The sequence below is a fragment of the Silene latifolia genome, chromosome 2, assembly GCF_048544455.1.
Source record: "Silene latifolia isolate original U9 population chromosome 2, ASM4854445v1, whole genome shotgun sequence".
Taxonomy (NCBI): Eukaryota; Viridiplantae; Streptophyta; class Magnoliopsida; order Caryophyllales; family Caryophyllaceae; genus Silene; species Silene latifolia.
In genome coordinates, this window is record NC_133527.1 from 78,022,935 (window position 1) to 78,040,278 (window position 17,344).

At 37.2% G+C, this 17,344-nt stretch overlaps 1 non-coding gene across 1 annotated transcript; it reads right to left on the bottom strand.

Moving 5' to 3' along the window:
• Nucleotides 1–16,230: 16,230 nt before the first annotated feature.
• On the bottom strand, nucleotides 16,231–16,337 carry LOC141644963 (small nucleolar RNA R71). Its single transcript, XR_012544562.1, has one exon. It is a non-coding gene; the product is annotated as a small nucleolar RNA R71 (small nucleolar RNA).
• Between the last annotated feature and the right edge of the window lie 1,007 nt (nucleotides 16,338–17,344).

The following is a 17,344-nucleotide window of genomic DNA, read 5'->3' on the forward strand; positions in this document are numbered from 1 at the left end:
CATTCCATTATCATGTTTATACTTGTTGTGATGATTGACACCATTAATAACATGTTTCCCATGATAATGAGTGAGTAGTCTTTTAGCTAGGGTTAGTGGGTAATTAAGGGAAACCAACATGGGATTGATTCATGCTTAATCTAATATGTTCACATGATTAAATTGCTTGCTTGTTGTGATGTCAACTTTATGCACATATTATGTTTGATGAAATGCTAAGCCTATGAATCCTTGCATTTACAACCATCTCTTATCTACTCAACTTGACTTGTAAGACATAAACCAACTCGAGTCTTGTTAGACCATGCATAGAAGTTGAATAGGAGGAAAGTAAAGTCGACTTGTAGGTGTTGTACAATCTAATCGATTCGGCTCCGGGACCCAACTCTTCCTATGAACCGTAAGACATAAACCAACTCGGTTCCTCCACAACATTAATTGCTTGCAACTTTGTAAACATGTTTGTATGATCAACATCATGAATCCCCTATGACCCCATGATATCCTAGCACTTTTAATCATTTGTTTACATCTTTCCTTTTATTGCTTATTTCACTTTATTGCTTATATTAGTCTAAAAACACAACTACAAACCCAAACAAATTGTGACACTAGCATAAATTGAGATAGATAGACTTAGAACCCAAAGCATACCGTCCCATGGATCGACCTCGACTTACCGCTAACTAGTTGTATGTTGAGTATTATAAATGTGTTTGATTGGATGTGACGCGACGAGATCACCCATCAACGCTTAACCATATAGTTGTTTTGATGTGCTACCGGAACTAAAAGTTAACTTTGTTGATATAATTAGTACTTTGACTCCTTATAAGTTTTTTTCTTTCAAAATTTACATTTAATACTATTTAATTACAAAAATGTTACATGATTTACAAATTTTTGCGAGAAAAACATTATTTAGGCCAAAATAATCAAATTTTCGATGTTAACCTCCCTACTATTATTTTGGACGTCATTTTTTTGCTGAAATCAGCAAAACCGTTTTCTCCAAAAATTAAACTTAATCCTGTTTTCCTAACATTTTTTTATTTCTTTAGTTTATCAACATTCTTATTTTTATTTCTCGTGTACTCATTTTTTCGTATATTTTTCTATGCAAATTCTGTAGTAATACCGTCGTACCTGCGATATGAAAAATGTGACCATTTTTTTGTAAAATAATGACCGCTTTTTATAACTAATGGTCTTTTTTCCCCCAAAGTGGTCACTATTAACCAAAAAATAGTCACTTTTTACCCAAAAAACATGAAAAAGACCGTCGTACAACAGAATCGCTTATTTTCCTAAACTGATTTCTCTTTGTTATGATTGATCGTTTCTTTTCTTTAAAATTTCACATTATTTGCACTTGTGACTATAAATTATTATAATTTCTATATTTTCCCTATTATGCGCTGATTTTCGATGATAAAAATTCACCATATTGAATTTTTATATTGATAATTTTTCCGATATGTTTTTTTAATTGATTTGTGGGAGATAATTTTTTTTACTTGCACTTTTTTGCGCCCTTATTTTGTTTAATCAATTTTTTAATGTATTTTTTGTTTTCTTTTCACTCCAAAAAAAATTTCCAAATTTTTTTTTCTCAACAAGTTAAATTTTATATCAAATTCAAATTTTTCTATAAATATGTTACAAATAAAGTTGTAAATCAAATTTTGAATGAAATGGTTTGACAATATATTAATTTTAGATTTCTCTAAGATATATGGTAAATAAAATATTTATTTAATTTGATGTCTTTAAATGTGATACGATCATTTAAGATTGTTATTCAAGATTATAAAGTTTAAATTTAGAAAGTAAAAGAAATTAAAAGAAATTCATGACTTTATTAAAAAAAATTATATATTAAAACAAATTTCTTAACTTATCAATGTTTTTAAAAACCTACAAAACATAATTGTGATTTGTAAAAAAAATCAAAAAATTTAGACGATAAACTTTTCCTTGCTTACATATAAGTTTAAAAAATTTTAAAATTTCTTATTAAAGTAAATAAAACAATAAAAAATACTAATCAAACTGATCAAATTGTTTCCAAAATTTTATATTTAAATGTATTTTCATATTATTTATATTTACCTAAATTTCATTCAGATTTTGTATTATTTTTAATCAAGTAATTTTTAGGTTTGCCTTAACATGGAAATATCTTAATTTAAGTCGGAAAAGATACTCGCCACGGGTGTTTGTTTGTTCGTGGCTAATTTTTTTTTTTACCACGAGACATTTCGTGGCTAAATAAAACTTCGCCATGGGTGTGACATAGCTCGTGGCTAAAATGATAATTTGCCACGGGTTTAGCCTAATTCGTGGCGCAAGTGACTTTTTGGTACGAGAAAATTTATCACGTGGCATATTTTTTTTTCCAAAATGAATAAGTTTTTTCCGTGGCTAAGCCGAATTTGGCCACGAATTGTAAATTCCCGTGGCATAATTCGTGGCGCAAGTGACATGCAATTTGTTGTAGTGTTGACATAGGTACTAAAGATAAGGAGTCGTCCCACTTTAGCATCCGATCTCTAGAATTACTCTCGTTCGCCCTGGATAACGTCGTCCACTATCCAAAGTTTCTGAATTAGAGATGAAGGTACATATTGGGAAGCCCTTTAATCGGACACCCAATCCCGCCCGCGGTAGCGGCCTCTACTGATCGATCTTGGTTGGTTGAATGAAAAAGTTGATAAAACGGGTAAATGCATGAATGCGCATCCACAAATTTAAACTTAACATGTGAGCTTACTATGTCGGTTGTTTATCTAAATATCAAGTAATTGATGTCAAGTTGGATTTAGTGTTGATTTGCATGCAAGACGGAAATTAAACATCCATTTACCGGGTTAGGTTTATGGTGCATAACATGATCCATTTGTCTTAGAAAGGAGTTTTTCAAATACAAAGTAAAATGCGGACTTGTCAATCTGATCCGTCCTGTATTCGGGTTAACCGAAGTTGGGATCATCCCAGACAAGTGCTGGAAAGGAAGCAGGACCTGCATCAGGCAGCCTATTGAGGCGCGAGCCTTTGGGCGATGCATAGGGAACTGTCCAGGTTTGAAAACTGGAAATCAGTAAGCCTGTTTAGGCGCGAGGCAGCAGACGACCAAAAGGGGTGTCTACTGGTTTTTGAAAACGTTTATGAAATGGTTTGTAAAGGGGCACTTGAACCCGTCTTTGTTTGAAAAGGTCGTTTACACCGCTTTTGTGTTAGTATGAAGAACGGGACTTGAATAATCATCATTGTATTGACGATATTCGATGTTGGGTTCAGTTTTGCAAGCTTGACATGAATAGTTTTGAAAAATGTTGATTATGAACTAATTGTATTGATGTAAGCGTGTCGTTGTACGCCCAATCAAACACATTTATATTTCTCAACAAACAACTAGTTAGTGGTTAAGTCGAGGTCGATCCACGGAACGTTGTGCTTTGGGTTCTAAGTCTATCTATCTCAATTTATGCTAGTGTCACAATTCATTTGGGTTGTAGTTGTGTTCTAGACAAATGCAAGCAACAAAGTAAAACACGCAATAAAGAAAATAAAGATGTAGACAAATAATAAAGGATACTAGGATGTCATGGGATCATAAGGGATTCATGGAAGTTGATCATAAAAACATGTCCTCAATTAGATAGCAAGCATTTATTATTGTGATGGGATCGAGTTGGTGTATAAGCTTACAATCCCTAAGAAGGTTTGGGTCCCGGAGCAGAATCGATTAGATTGTAAAACACCTACAAGTCGACTTAATCCTTCTTATTCAACTATATGCATGGTCTAAGGAGGCTCGAGTTGGTGTATAAGCTTACAAGCCCCATTGAAAAGATAGGCGATGGGTAAAAATGCAAGGATTCATAGGCTCACATTTAATCAAACATAATATGTGCATAAGTTGAAATCACAACAAGCAAGCAATTTAATTATGAAGACATATTAGATTAAGCATATATTAATCCTCATGTTTGTTTCCCCTAATTTCCCACTAATCCTAGCTAAATAACTACTCGCCATTATCATGGAAAATATGTCATTAATGGTGTCAATCATCACAACAAATATAAACATGATAAGAGAATGAGGAAATAAACAATAAAGATTAAAGAGTAAAGAGATTATACCAAACTTAAGATAAATTGATGAAAAGGAAAGAATAATAGAAGAGAACTTGATTGATTGATGAAGAGTTGTCAATTCTCCAATAATAACGCAATTATCTTCAATTACCCATTAATAATAAACTTGAACAATAATTAAGGAAAGATTAATGTGGAATGGTTGAGATTCACCTATTCTAATCTGCTCCTAATATAATCTAAGAGAGATTGATTTTTTTCTAAGGGAAAAACACCCCTTGATTATTACAAAGTGGAGTATATATAGTAGTACATCATTAGGTTAAGCAAGGATAGATTAGTAAATAACAATGCTAAGTTTTAAATAGGGAATTGCAAGTCCCGAAAGAGATGAGAATATCACGTAGCTACTCCCACTACGATCCGCTCGGATAAAAATGAAGCACGTTAAGTCTGCCTGGGAATCCACTCGGACAAAGAGGGGAGATGCTCGGATTAAGAGTCAATGATCCGCTCGTCTCATTGTCGGGCCGCTCGGATCTGGTCTTTACAACCCGCTCGTTTTGTGTGCAGGACGCTCAGATTTCAGCACAATCTTCTATCCTCTTCCTTTAAGGCCTATGATCTATGTATACTCTTTATTTTTACTTCGTCGGTCATCGTTCTTGCCTCCTCTTCATACTAGTCCATCTACGATCGTCATTAAGCTTCCGAATATGCGCAAGAGATGGGAATTCCGCCTCATTATCTCCTTTCCTATAAGACATATAAAATGCACTAGGAAAGCAAAATAGGAAGGAATTGGCGGATAAAATGGCCATGAAATGCTATATTAGTATGCAAAATAGGTTCAATTAGGGGACTAAATGTGCGCAATTAAGAGTCACATCAAAAATCCCCAAACCGAACCTTTACTCGTCCCGAGTAAAGAGGTGACTAGAACTAGACCTTTATTTAAACTATCCTAATAATATAACCGATGTGAGACAATTAGCGGGTCTCACTCCGCCCTTTAACTCATAACAAGACATCTATGAGGTAAGATGCCTCCTTGCAAGGCAAGGTGGGGCTTGCCAAAATGGCGAAACATCCAAGCATTATACACACAAAATAAGTAATGGATGCATCTACAAAAGAATAGCCACTTTCCTCATCTAAGTGGCGAAAATCATCTACAAGGGAAGCAATTCAAGGGTACACACTCCATCATAGATATTGTTTCTCCAAGCTACTAAGTCTAAAAGGATACCAACAAATCACCTCCAAGTTGTGTCAAACTAGGGTACCTTTGTCCTCAATCGCTAAATGATTTCGTCAAGAGTAGACTCCCTATGGTGTTAGAAAAACTGTAGGATCGCAGAATTCCCCTTATTGCCTAGACAAGAAGAAGGGTCGTCCCTTTTCCACCATGCAACAAGACATGATGTTTGAGAACAAGAAATGATGTTTTCCCCCCTCCTTGTTGTGGCATTTGACTTTTTTTTTGAGAACATTTCTTAGCCATTTTTGATGTTTGGCATTTTGATACTTGGCAAAATTTTCAATCTTTGCATTTTTGAACATTTTTCAAAGTAACTCGATTTTGTAGCAAGTGTACTTTTGTTTAAAGCATAGGAGTCTATTTTTGCTCCTCATTTCATTTGATGCATTTTGCAAACTTTTTGATTTTGATTTTGGTACTTGAACTCAATTTGATGTTTTTGTGCCCATTCCCTTTTTGTTGACAAAATATGATGATAGAAGTGTATGAACGGTTGCATGGCTTCAAAGGTCACCTTGGAATAAACGGTAGCCATGGAGTTATCACACGACAAGGTACTCTTGACTAGGCCTTAGTCCATGAGTCAAAAGATACTAGTATGACACATCTTAGGGTGTCTTGAGGGTATTCTAGGAAACAAAGTCTCAAGGAGAAAAATTATCTACAAGGGCCTTATATACACTTGTCAAGCTTCCCAAATAGTCATTTTCACAAACATTTCTAACCATGCAACTACATGCCATGATGCAACTAACATATATACAACTATAATGCATATGCTTCTATCAACTATTATGCCACATAAACTAAATGCAAACTCCTAACAACACATAAGTACACAAACCGCAACAATAAAATACACCACATCCTCCTTGACATGTAAGCCCATCCTCCTCATATGAGTAATGAAAAGAAATGGAAGGGAAATAGGGATTAGAGCGATCATACCAAGCGGTCTTCATTTCCCTTGCTAATGCCTCAAATGGAGTGTTGTATTTATGTGAGAAGAGAACAAAAACACAATTATATACAATTTTACACTACTAAGTTAAAGAACATGTTTTTGGTTTTTGAAATTTTCAAATTTTTAGGGATTTTGTTTTTATGAAATTAAAGAACATATTTTTGGGTTTTTTTCGAAATTTTTCAATTTTTATGTATATTAAAATATAAATCCCATCCCCCACTTTATTTTGGACATTGTCCTCAATGTACATGTAGGAGTAGGAATGAAAAAGAAAGGACATGTTTTTTGGATTTTTGAATTTATGGAAATGAAGTATAATTGCAATAATATAAATGAATGCATGCTCTAACTAAATGCAATTCTATATGACATATATAACAAATGAGTGCAATCTAAACTATACTATATGATGCATGTTCTCACCTATGATCAAACCTCCCCAAACAGATTTAAGCATTATTTCTAGTGTAGAAATGAATAGGTTTGGTCATTTGTGAATGCAACTAACTATATGAAATATATCACAATGAAAACTAATCTATTTATGTTAAAATGAAATTATATTATATGAACTTACTAATGCAGTATGGAATATTATACAAATGCAACTAAATGCAAGATAATTGAAAATTCAATACAACTATACATGAGAGAAAGGAAAAGAAAGAGCATCATACAATTGGAGGTGGTGTGGTAAACACCTCCTGCCCTTTCACTCGTCATCATAATCATCATTGCGGTATTCACGCCCGCTACAGCCTCCTTGGTCATACCCTCCTCCTTGGCCATAGAATCCTCCACCTTGGTTGCCAAAGTTCCCGTCTTAGTTCTCTTGATAAAGGAATAAAAGGTGCGGTTGAACCCAAGATGGATGAGGGCCTCTAGGGTCGATGTACCCTTGTTGAGCCATGTTGTAGTAGGAGGGGTATTGAGCCAAGTAGTTGTCGACCCTCCAATCGTAAACTCCAAGATCGACACATTGTATGAGCTTCATTAAATCGTTCATGTTTGGAGCTCTTGGATCTTGGGGAGTGAATTGCACATGTGGCGTCGGGTAGGATGGAATGGGCACATATGATGGTGGTGCATTACCCCCTTCCGGCAACTCACGAGGTTGACGAGGTTGACGATGTGCCTCTTCTCTTTGTGGTGGTTGGGGTGAATCTCAATGGGGAGGAGGTAGTTCGGTGTAGGTGAGTACCGACTCAACCGTGGCTCGGTAGGTGGTACGTTCCACCCCATGAGGACAATTGAAGTACATCCCTTTGTAAACCACTCCACACTTCCGGCTTGATTGTAAGTGCACCACCTGTGGTGGTTGAGGATAGCATCTTCGTCAATCAAAGTGCTCCCTTTGAGCTTCTCATAGGTCCCATGAAGGTTAAACCCGGGGCAAAGATCATTTGCCAACATTGTGATTAGGCCTCCCATCACAAAGGACTTAATGTTAGAATTACCTTGAGCATAATCAAAGAGCCTTGTAAGCATCTCAAGGGGCGTGTTGAAATTGTAAGCCCTTGTCCCTTGAACATTTATGTAAAACTCTAAGAAGGTCAAGTCAAGAAGGGTGCACCTATCTTGTTCTAGCCTCCCATTGATGGTTCCGGCTATAAAGCGCTCGGTGATCCGAATCACCGAATGTTGGATGGAAAAGGTATAGCATTATTTTAAGGCATAGAGTTCCCTCTCGTAGATGGCTCTCCAAATGTTGTTAACGGTGAAGTCGGAGGGCTTGTCGGTGTTTTCCCTCGACACTTCAAGACCAAAAAGTTTTCAAATTGGTCAAGGGTTAACCTATGGTCTTGATTACAAAGTCGGAACTCCAAACAAACATTTCTCCGAGTATTAGTGACGATGCGGAGACTACATAAAAACTCGAGGGTAAGACTTTGGTAGGTATCCTCCTCCCTTGGGGTGGATGAAGAAGTACCCTTGCGCTTTTTAGGTGCGGCCTCGGTGGATTTCTTGCCCTTGCCTCTTAGGTTCATCATCTTTGGTTGAAAAGTTAGGGTTTTGGGTTGGTTTTTGTGATGGGGTTTTTTGAGAGATGATGATGTGAGATTTTTAAAAGATAAGATAAGGAAAATGAGGGATGGTGGGGGTGTCGTTATAAAGGAAACGGGGCGGGAGAAGAGCGGTCCAGGGTCGGGCTCGGGCGGATAATTCGAGGATTTAGCAAAAAGCTGTGCCAATCCGAGCGTCCCGTGAACGAGACGAGCATCTTGAAGCTGCAATCCGAGCGTCTTGATAGGAGGACGCGCGGGTTCAAAGCCAGTGAGCCTGGGTGTTTTAAATCCAGTTGGGGACGAGCGGATCATGGGAGAGACGAGCGTCTCTGCTGGGACAAGCGGATTTTTGAGAATTCGAGCGGATTTTCATCCATTATAGAAATGTTCCCAAAGTACTTCCGAGCACGAGCGTTCCAAGGCCAATACGAGCGGATTCTTTTAAGACGAGCGTCTCCTCCACAATCCAGGCGGATTCTTACACAGTGCTGATTTTTGCTTGAAGCAAGGTTCAGGACGAGCGTCTTGCTGTCGGGACGAGCGTCTCGTGCGTCCTTCATCAATCCCTGATTTCTTTCGTTCGAATTCTTTCCCTTGCACCCTTTTGTGATTCCTTCTTATATTTTTCTGAAAATATGCTCAGTAAATGGGTATGCAACCCTCTCTCACTACTCTCATGTAGGAAAATGCAAGAAAAATAAAGGTATATATAATACTCCTTCCGTACCAGACCAAAGTTAACACTTACTATAAACGGACGTACGATACCAAAGGTAATATTCCTTATTTGGCCCACAACATTACCATGTTATCCTTATACTCATTTGATATTTACACCAAATTCCATTACATACCCCACCTACCAACCCACAATTAAACGTACAATTACATACCCCACCTATTTTTTCCCTCTTTACCCTTACTTTTTCCACTTTTTCTTAAATACTCCATTTTTCCCTACGTTACCTTTGGTGTGGTACGGAGGGAGTATTATACAATGTAAAGATAAATGGAAGGAATATATTACAAATGGTGGTTTGAGATAGGACTCCACCAAACTAGTTTGAAATGTCGAAATTATTTGTCCATAGAGCTCAAGGCTCTTAGAAGAAGATCAAAGGCTTGTGAACAAGCTCTGAATAAGCATAAGTATGGTTTGCTCCAATTCAAAATAAAGCTTGGCCAAGGGAACTTATCGTTCATTCTTTCTTTCACATTGCTCTTGGCACTTGAATCTTTGCAATGCTTCAAACCGACATGCAGGGCCGTCCCTGGCATTTTGGGGGCCCTGTGCGAAACTGAAAAAATAGGCCCCTAATATATACTCCGTATAAAAATTAACAATCTTCTAAAAAACATCAAAATAAATTTGATAAAAAAAAAAGCTCATAAAGTCCTAACAGGTGTGTGTATGATAAATAAAAGTTTGCTACATAGATGTCAAGTAAAATTCACTGCCATATTGGAAGAGTGTACACCCTTTCTTTAAGTTGGCGCGGGTTCGAACCCTCTTAGGGCCACCTTTATTCAATTTTTATGATAAAAAAAAGGATGTTGTGCCGAATCGAACCCAGGGTGTTGAATATGTGAGGACAAACAACTACCATTGAGACACTATAAATCTGATGATATCAGATTGCGATGATAAATATATATACACTAACTACTCAACTAGGCCTTATATTGGGCCCCTGAAAAAAATTGGGGGCCCTGTGCGGCTGCACGGGTTGAACACCCCCTGGGCCGGCCCTGCCGACATTCCCATGATTCTTGTCAACATAAGGAATAAAGTATGGCTCATTTTTATCCGGAGACTTCCACTTACCAACTTCTCTTCTGGTTTCGGTGATGACGATAGCTCTTTGATTATTCAATCCTCTAAAGGTAGAAGGAGAATTATCATAACTTTAATGACCGGATACTTTAAGAGTTGAAATTTTGGATGCCAACCCTCCACAAGTAAGTTCATTAGCAAGTTTATTCTTGAGCTTTTCAACCAAGTACCCTTTATATGATGGTTTGACTTTTTTGGAGGAGATCCACCATATCATCTCCAACAATCATTGGCTCCATGGTGGGTGTGAGATGGTCTTCATAGGCAATAGGGGAGAGACATTCATTTTCTTCATGATAGGATATCTCGAATTTCTCAAGGATGGGCTCCTCAAGTAAGGTGATTCCACAAGTCCATTCTTCTCCCCTATTTTAAAAGTCCTTGCAAGACACATATTCTTCATAAGCTTCTTTCACGATCTTGTCATCATGGCTATCTTCATATGAATCATAAATGGGGGCTTCATCTTTCTTCAATAATTCATCCTCCACAACCTTAATGTCCACATCAAATGACACACCCTCATATTCACAAAGGCTAAGACTATTTGGCTTTCAAACTCATATCTTCTTCATCAAATTCCACACTTTCATACTCACAAGAGTTCAAAGAGATTGACTCTTCCCACTTCTCATCTTCCACATCAAAGGTTACTCCTTCAAATTCACATTCATGGTCAATGCTCAAGAATTCGTGAGGAGTGGTTGCTTGGGTTGCCTTTATTTGGGCAATTCGAATTTCCAACTCCTCACCTCGGTTAACAATGCCTTGAAGAACATTGTCCCTATTTTGGCTCTCTAGCATTTGTTTGAAGAAGTTTTGTTGATCTCTCATCATTTGGAGAATCACATTTTGAATGGGCTTATCTTCTTATTGTGGATGGGTGCGAAAATGGTTGTATTGTGGCATTTGGTATTCATTGTAAAGTGGGTATTGGGAGGTTAGTTGTTGTGGATATTGGATGTGGGGGTTTTGGTGGGAAAAGTTGGGGTAGTAGTTAGGGTTTTCATTGTATGAGTTGTAAGGTAGGTTTGTGTTGACTTGCTCTTCAAACTCCCAATACCCATTGTAGTCATACTCAGAAAATCCACCACATACTCCATGTACCAAGTCTTGGGTCATCATCATAGCCAAGATAAATATACGACTACAAACATGGAAACTTCAACAAAATGGTAAAAACGACCTTGAAGAACAAGTTCCTCAAGGTTTAAGCAAAATTAAAATAGATAAACAAACAAAAACTTAATCACATAACACCGTCCCCGGCAACGGCGCCATTTTGATGTAAGCGTGTCGTTGTACGCCCAATCAAACACATTTATATTTTTCAACAAACAACTAGTTAGTGGTTAAGTCGAGGTCGATCCACAGGATGGTGTGCTTTGGGTTCTAAGTCTATCTATCTCAATTTATGCTAGTGTCACAATTGATATGGGTTGTGGTTGTGTTCTAGACTAATGCAAGTAAGAAAGTAAAACAAGTAATAAAGTAAATAAAGATGTAGACAAATAATAAAGGATACTAGGATGTCATGGGATCATTAGGGATTCATGGGAGTTGATCATATAAACATGTCCTCAATTAGATAGCAAGCATTTATTATTGTGATGAGATCGAGTTGGTGTATAAGCTTACAATCCCTAAGAAGGTTTGGGTCCCGGAGCCAAATCGATTAGATTGTACAACACCTACAAGTTGACATAATCCTTCTTATTCAACTATATACATGGTCTAATGAGGCTCGAGTTGGTGTATAAGCTTACAAGTCCCATTGAAAAGATATGTGATGGGTAAAAATGCAAGGATTCATAGGCTCACATTTCATCAAACATAACATGTGCATAAGTTGAAATCACAAGAAGTTAGCAATTTAATTATGAAGACATATTAGATTAAGCATAGATTAATCCTCATGTTTGTTTCCCCTAATTCCCCACTAATCCTAGCTAAATAATTACTCGCTCATTATCATGGAAAACATGTCATTAATGGTGTCAATCATCACAACAAATATAAACATGATAAGAGAATGAGGATATAAACAATAAAGAGTAAAGAGTAAATTGATTATACCATACTTAAGTTAAATAAATGGAAAGGAAAGAATAATAGAAGAGAACTTGATTGACTGATGAAGAGTTGTCAATTCTCCAATAATAACCCAATAATCTTCAATTACCCATTAATAATAAACTTGAAAAATAATTAAGGAAAGATTAATGTGGAATGATTGAGATTCATCAATTCTAATCTACTCCTAATCTAATCTAAGAGAGATTGATTTTTTTTCTAAGGGAAAAACCCCCCTTGATTATTACAAAGAGGAGTATATATAGTAGTACATCAATAGGTTACGCAAGGATAGATTAGTAAATAACAATGCTAAGTTTTAAATAGGGAATTGCAAGTCCCGAAAAAGATGCACATATCACGTAGCTACTCCCACTACGATCCGCTCGGATCAAAATGAAGCACGTCAAGTTTGCGTGGGAATCCGCTCGGACAAAGAGGGGAGACGCTCGGATCAAGAGTCAATGATCCGCTCGTCTCATTGTCGGGCCGCTCGGATCTGGTCTTTGCAACCCGCTCGTTTTGTGTGTAGGACGCTCAGATTTTAGCCCAGTCTTCTATCCTCTTCCTTTAAGGCCTATGATCTATGTATACTCTCTATTTTTACTTCTTCGGTCATCGTTCTTGCCTCCTCTTCATACTAGTCCATCTAGGATCATCATTAAGCTTCCGAATATGCGTGAGAGACGAGAATTCCGCCTCATTATCTCCTTTCCTATAAGACATATAAAATGCACTAGGAAAGCAAAATAGGAAGGAATTCACGGATAAAATGGCCATGAAATGCTATATTAGTATGCAAAATAGGTTCAATTAGGGGACTAAATATGCGCAATTAAAAGTCACATCATGTATTAGTTTATTTATTTGTAATTAGTCAATGTTTATCATCGTACTCGGGTTTAAACCGACATGGTATGTGGAACTGGGGATGACTATGCATGTATGACTAATATGTTTGTTTTTAAAATGTAAAGAAATGAATAAAAAGGTTTTAAAATGCCTTTTTAAATATAATTAACCAAATATTATCACCGAAACACGGATTAAACCGTCATAGTATAAGGAACCAAGGGTGAAAATGATTTATGGTTAAAAGGTTTATCATAAAAAATGATTTGGAATGGTAAAAACGGGTTGTAAAATGAAATGAAAATGGAAAGAATAAACTAAAACACGTTTGAGTTCTGACCTGGACACCCCATTCAGGCGCGAGGTACCTAGTGGTGACTAGGGCCTTCTGTTTCCGGTCAAAACTCGGTTTTGGCTCATTCGATCCGTATTTTGGACCATGTTATGCATGTTTTAGCATGTTGAGGTCATAAAAATAGATAAAAAGGAATGAAAGAATAGGATTATTACACCCTCACACTTACATGCTAGGTTTGAGACGAGAAATCGACGGAAGTGTAAAAACTTGATAGGTCGGAAAACTCGGTTGAAAATCATTTTAACAATGTAAAGAGTGTTTTGTTTTGTTTATTGAGTGTGTAGTTGGTCGAGATGGTCGATCAAGTGATTTAATGCACGATGACGGTACCAAACAATGTGTATTGCTTGTATTTTTTATCGGTAGGTCAAAAATACGTCGGTTTGTGACTTGAGAAGACGAGTCTAGAATTTGAAGGGAGAAATGATGGGGCGAACACTCGCGTACCTTCAAATGGTGGAATTTGAGGGGTATTTATAGAAGATTGAGTGGTTGTGTGCATTTTGAGCGACGTGGCCGCATGGGCTACTCGAAGAGGCACGAACCATTTCGCGAATCTTCGAGCTGTCTTATCACTATGACGCAATTGAAACCATGATTTGTTCTATCCTAGGTTTTGGATGGCATGATTGTTGTACTTGACCATTCACGTATACCGTGTATACTTAACATGGAAGCTTTGTGTTGTTTATTTTTTGTGTTTGACTCGGTTTAACTCGTTGTTGGAGTCGGGATTTGAATTTTTTAGTTGGATTTTGGTCAGGTGTCAGTTTTTACTCTAGTTAGTGTTATTACGACCCCGTCGTCATGTGTAAAACACTCCAGGTACTTTTGAAAAGTTTTGAAAATGTTTTGTTTTCAAAATCGTTTTGAGTTTTCCAACGTATAGTTATAGAAACTGTCGATTAAACGTTGCGATTCCTAAGCATGTTGTAGTCCGATAATGATCGGGTGTTTGTTGGAGATTCAACAGATACTGGGTATCTACAGAGCCCCTACTTTGACTGAGCCGTTCGATGTTTGTCTAGGAGATAACGGTTTTTGATTCCGTCATCTCGTGATTAGAAATTTGTGAGGAGTAGCGAATTTGAATTTCACTATTCCGTTCGAAGGTGTGACGGTTTTTAATGCCGTTTGTTCGGATTTTCGAAAATAATGAATTTTGAATTTCGCTATTCTGTTTTTTGTGAGGAAGTGACGGTTTTTAATTCCATCATTTTAGATTTAAAATTTGTGTAAAAATAGCGAATTTTATTCCACTATTTGTTTTTTTGATTTGAGGGTGACAGTTTTTAATTATGTCGTTGAAATTTACAAAAATAGAGAATTTGGATTTCACTATTTGGTTTTTGTGATTTGAAAGTGACTGTTTTTAATTTCGTCGTTGAAATTTATGAAAATAGCGAATTTGAATTTCACTATTTTGTTTTTGTGATTTGAAAGTGACGGTTCTTAATTCCGTCGTTGAAATTTATAAAAAAATAGCGTGGAAATTGGGCCAAAGCCCAAAATTTTGCCGAATAAGCAGGGAACACGCCAAAGAGGCGCGAGCCATCCTGCGATGCAAGGAGCCTCTCCTTTTTTTTTTCTGTAAAAGACGCGAGAAGGCTTTTCTCTTTATTTCATTCATCTTCTTCGACACATTCACAAAAATCCACAAAATCGCCATTTTCGACTCCGCCATTTGCTTGTTTTTGTGCCATTGTCTTCATGTCATCTCAAAGTATGTAAATCCTCTTGAATTCATTTGAATTCGTTTGCCTTTTTGTTAATAGAATTAGGGCGAAACCCTAACTACTCAAAAATCGATTTGGGCATTTTTTCTTGGCCCATTTTCGAGTGAAATTGATGGTTTCATTAGGTTAGAAACCTGTTTAGGAGTATAGGGTTGCTATTTGTTTGCATTTTGGTCCCCATTCCCGCTCTCTAGGAGCAAAAACCGTGAATAAGATGAAAGTTCACCTTATTTCACAATGTTGCGTTTGTTTGCTTGAGTTGTGTGCCCCACTAGGTTGCATTATTAGCTTTTGACGACGAGTTTTAATCCGAACCAGAAATGGCGCCGTTGCCGGGGACGGTGTTAAATTGATTTGATTTTCGTTAACTTTTTTTAGTTGTGTCTTTCTTTACCTTGGGGAAGTAAAACTCCTCAAGGTTATTATAATTGTTTTCAAGTTGTTTGATATTTTGCATGACTAGGAGATCACAAGGTAATTTATTACCTATTGATTTCGAGATTGAAAGAACCTTAACCAATAATAGAAGAGTTGCTAGAGGTACTTCAAGAGTTGTAGGTATTGGTGAGATTGTGGACATTCAACCAAATAACATTGAGTTTACCAACCCTTTTACAAGAGAAGGAGAGGATAACCCAATACAAAACCTACCACAAAATCAACCCACAATGCCTAAACTTTCATCACATTCCGTACCAACCGAGGAGAACCTACTAAATGGTACTCCTACACCACCACATTTAACCGGTAATTTCATTGCTAAATCCGCATTCATACAATTAGTTGAGAGAAGTCAATTTGAAGGGATGCCTAGTGAAGATCCTCATTCACACATGGAGACTTTTTGTGACTATTGTGATGCGATTTTTCAAACCGGAGTTACTCAAGATCAAATCCGATGGGTATTATTTCCTTTTTCTTTGATTGGTACCGCAAAGCAATGGTTGAAGAGCCTAGACAAGGCTACCCTTGGTATTGACTCATGGAAGAAGCTAACACTTGCTTTCTACAAGAAATTCTATCCTCCGGAGAAGACTAACATGTTGAGAGCCCAAATCACCGGGTTTAAACAAAGAGATGAGGAATCATTGTATGAAGCATGAGAGAGATTTAAGGATACTTGTCGTTCTTGTCCACACCATGGACTTAGTGAGTGGTTCCTTGTGCAACAATTTTGGAATGGTCTATATGAAGATTCCCGCAATATCCTCAATTTGGGATCCAATGGGATGTTCACCGAAGTTGATGACAATCAAACATGGGCCAAAATTGAAGAGATGGCGGTTCATAATTCCCAATATAATAGGCCTCGAAAGGCTACTAGAGGAGGAAAGCATGAGGTAGATTCCATCACTCAATTGGGTGCTCAAATAAGTGCTCATATTAACACCATCAATTCGAAGTTTGAGAAAGCCATGGCTAAGCTTGATGAAGCTTCCAAATCACCCAAACAACATGTTAATGCTATGGTGGCATCATCCTCAATTCCAAGTGGAGTATGTGAGAGTTGTGGAACTTTGGGACATGACTAAAGTGAATGTAGGGGAACAAGTGAATGCTTTCTAAGCATACAAAAGTGGCACCCCTTATTCCAACTATTACAATGAGAATACCAAATTCCACCCAAACCTCTCATACAAGAGCCAAAATGTTCAAATCCCTCAACCAACATACACCCCACCTCCAATGAGAAATCAGGCTCAAAGACCATTTTACAACCAAAGCCAAGATTATCAAAATCAACCTTCTTACAATCAATCCAATGACCAAAGCTTTGGTGTTCAAAAAGTGGTCCTCCAAATGCAAAATAACCAACAAGAATTTTTCACCCAAATGCAAAAAGATAGCCAAGCCAAAGATATCACCATCAACAACTTACTAGCCAACACCAAGATGCTAGAAACTCAAATGACTCAATTAGCATCTTCTAACTCTTAAAGACAAAAGGGAAAATTACCACCTCAAATTAATCCCCCAAAACATGAGACGGTAAGTGCCAGTCATTTGAGGAGTGGTACAAGGTATGAAGGGCCAAAGAAGCCAATTGATGAAGATGTTGTGGATGCTAGTGACAAGCAAAGAGTTGTGGAGAACTCTAAGGAAGAAGAACTCACCACCAAAGAAGTTTCAAAGAAGATGAGTGAGAAGGCTAAG